Below are 3,960 nucleotides of genomic sequence, written 5' to 3' on the forward strand. Positions count from 1 at the left end.
TGCTGAGCTACACATTGCCGAGTCGTGTGCTACCTACCGCAACATTGTAACGCAACATAGGCATTTCCTAAGGCATGCTGTATGCAAATGCAGCCTTTCTATAAATGCCCACTCCTCCAGACTGACTCCTTACTCCTCACTCTGCCCTCTTCATTCCTGTGCTACCGGTACCCCTTCCATCTTTTCATCTGTGCTGCCGGTCCCCCACATCGTGAGATCATCAAATTCAATGCAGGGTCAATAGCCCTGCACTGTATTTGGGGATAGTGAGGGACCACACCCAAGCCGGTGGGGACCAGAGTGCCTGAGCCAACATCAATAAAACAATAAGAACAAAGAAAAAAAAACAAAAAAGAAAAAAAAAAAAAATTTCTTCATCGGTTTAGGCCAATATGTATTCTTCTAGATATTTTTGCGACATTGTGGTGGACAGATCGGACACTTTTGACACTATTTTGGGACCAGTGACATTTATACAGCGATCAGAGCTAAAAATAGCCACTGATTACTGTATAAATGTCACTGGCAAGGAAGTGGTTAACACTAGGGGGCGCTCAAGGGGTTAAGTGTGTCCTAGGGAGGTGTTTCTAACTGTGTAGTGACAGGGAGTAGAGAGAGATTGTCTGTTTCTGATCACTAGTACAGCAGATCTCTCTCTACTTCCCTGACAGAGCGGGGATCTGTTTGTTTACATTAACAGATCCCCGTTATGGCTCTCTGAGTAGCGATCGCGGGTCGCTGGCGGACATCATGCCCACCGGCCATGCGCATCAGCTCCGGTGTCGCACCGCCCGCACGCGCCCTCTAGAGCCCTTAAAGCAGCCGCTGCACAGCCAATTCGCGCAGGAGAGCCAACCTGCCGCCGCATAACAATGCCGGCTGGTCAGCAAGTAGTTTTTATAACAAATAGAAGCTTTTTCTAATGTCTTTTCTACCCCAGCCATCCCCTCTCACTTACTTAGTCCATGGCAGCTTTGAATTTTCCCCTCTCAGTTCAAAATTTTAAAAAATGTTTCCTGAAAGCTGACTTCCTGTATTGTCATGTGACCTTCCAGGAACTTAATATGCCATCATGCACTGCCTTATGCATCACAGAATAGGGCGTGTTTTACCTTTCTGGACCACACCTCCTTCATTACTATACCATCTCTTTTTTATTTCCACCCACTTTCCTACTTCTTCCTTTAACCACTTGCCGACCGTGCTATAGCCCAATGACGGCTACAACGCGGTCGTCTAGTTCTGTGATCACAGTGCTCGGAGGACACTGCTGATCACATGTTGAGGTAAAGAGACAATCAGCGGCTCTTTACCACATAATCAGCTGTGTCCAATCACAGTTGATCACGGATGTTAACAGAAGCTGGTTATCAGCACTCTTTTCCTCATGCTGACAGCATGAGGAGAGGAGAAGAGAGCCGATAACCGGCTTCTCTAAAAGGGACATCTACACCGATAATCAAGGCCCTGATTATCAGTGTTCTGGTTATCAGTGCAGGCCCAACAGTGCTGCCAATCTGCGCCCACGTGCGCAGCCAATTAGTGGCCATCAGTGCCCATCAGTGCCTCCTCATCAGTGTCACCTATCAGTGCTGCATACCAGTTCAGCCTCATCAGTGCCTCCTCATCAGTGCCCATCAGTGCAGCCTATCAGTGCCTATTAGTGCAGCCTCATCAGTGCACATCAATGAAGGAGGAAAATTACCTGTTTGCAAAATTTTATAACAAACAAAATTTTCAATATTTCCGATCTTTATTCGTTTATTTAGCAAAAAAAAATTAAAAAACTCAGTGGTAATTATCAGTGCCGCCTCATCAGTGCCCACCAGTGCCGCCTCATCAGTGCCCATCAGTGCAGCCTCATCAGCACACATCAGTGAAGGAGAAAAATTACCTGTTTGCAACATTTTATAACAAACTATTAAAACGTTTTTTTTTCTTAAAAATTTTCAATCTTTTTTTGTTTATTTAGCAAAAAAAAAAAAAAAAAGTGGTAAATAAATGCCACCAAAGAAAGCTCTATTTGTGTGAAAAAAAATAATAAAAATGTAATTTGGGTACAGTGTTACATGACCATGCAGTTGTCATTCAAAGTGTGACAGAGCTGAAAGCTGAAAATTAGCCTGGGCAGGAGGGGGGTAAAAGTGCCCAGTAGGCAAATGGTTAAGGTGGGATTATACATTATACATAGAAACATAGAAAAGTGACAGCAGAAAAAGACTGCCCATTTTTTATTCTTTATTTTATTTTATTTATTTATTTTTGTTTTTTTGTTTTTTGTCCTTAACCTTTTTTGTGTGAGTATAGATCTATGTTTGTCCCAAGCACATTTGAAGCCATTTACTGTTACATAGTTACATAGTAGGTGAGGTCGAAAAAAGACACAAGTCCATCAAGTCCAACCTATGTGTGTGATTACATGTCAGTATTACATTGTATATCCCTGTATGTTGCGGTCATTCAGGTGATTATCTAATAGTTTCTTGAAGCGATCAATGCTCCCCGCTGAGACCACTGCCTGTGGAAGGGAATTCCACATCCTTGCCGCTCTTACAGTAAAACCTCTTTTCTTCTAATTGTAATGAGTGGCCATGAGTCTTATTAAACTCTCTTCTGCGAAAAGGTTTTATCCCTATTGTGGGGTCACCAGTACAGTATTTGTAAATTGAAATCATATCCCCCCTCAAGCGTCTCTTCCAGAGAGAATAAGTTCAGTGCTCGCAACCTTTCCTCATAACTAAGATCCTCCAGACCCTTTATTAGCTTTGTTGCCCTTCTTTGTACTCGCTCCATTTCCAGTACATCCTACCTGAGGACTGGTGCCCAGAACTGGACAGCATACTCCAGGTGCGGCCGGACCAGAGTCTTGTAGAGCGGAAGAATTATCATTTTATCTCTGGAGTTGATCCCCCTTTTAATGCATGCCAATATTCTGTTTGCTTTATTAGCAGCAGCTTGGCATTGCATGCCATTGCTGAGCCTATCATCTACTAGGACCCCCAGGTCCTTTTCCATCCTAGATTCCCCCAGAGGTTCTCCCCCCAGTGTATAGATTGCATTCATATTTTTGCCACCCAAATGCATTATTTTACATTTTTCTACATTGAACCTCATTTGCCATGTAGTCGCCCACCCCATTAATTTGTTCTGGTCTTTTTGCAAGGTTTCCACATCCTGCGGAGAAGTTATTGCCCTGCTTAGCTTAGTATCGTCTGCAAATACAGAGATTGAACTGTTTATCCCATCCTCCAGATCGTTTATAAACAAATTAAATAGGATTGGTCCCAGCACAGAACCCTGGGGAACCCCACTACTCACCCCTGACCATTCTGAGTACTCCCCATTTATCACCACCCTCTGAACTCGCCCTTGTAGCCAGTTTTCAATCCATGTACTCACCCTATGGTCCATGCCAACGGACCTTATTTTGTACAGTAAACGTTTATGGGGAACTGTGTCAAATGCTTTTGCAAAATCCAGATGCACCACGTCTATGGGCCTTCCTTTATCTAGATGGCAACTCACCTCCTCATAGAAGGTTAATAGATTGGTTTGGCAAGAACGATTCTTCATGAATCCATGCTGATTACTGCTAATGATATCGTTCTTATTACTAAAATCTTGTATATAGTCCCTTATCATCCCCTCCAAGAGTTTACATACTATTGATGTAAGGCTAACTGGTCTGTAATTCCCAGGGATGTATTTTGGGCCCTTTTTAAATATTGGTGCTACATTGGCTTTTCTCCAATCAGCTGGTACCATTCCAGTCAATAGACTGTCTGTAAAAATTAGGAACAACGGTCTGGCAATCACTTGACTGAGTTCCCCAAGTACCCTCGGATGCAAGCCATCTGGTCCCGGTGATTTATTAATGTTAAGTTTCTCAAGTCTAATTTTAATTCCGTCCTCTGTTAACCATGGAGGTGCTTCCTGTGTTGTGTCATGAGGATAAACACT

The sequence above is a fragment of the Aquarana catesbeiana genome, linkage group LG05 (genome assembly GCF_042186555.1).
Source record: "Aquarana catesbeiana isolate 2022-GZ linkage group LG05, ASM4218655v1, whole genome shotgun sequence".
Classification (NCBI taxonomy): Eukaryota; Metazoa; Chordata; class Amphibia; order Anura; family Ranidae; genus Aquarana; species Aquarana catesbeiana.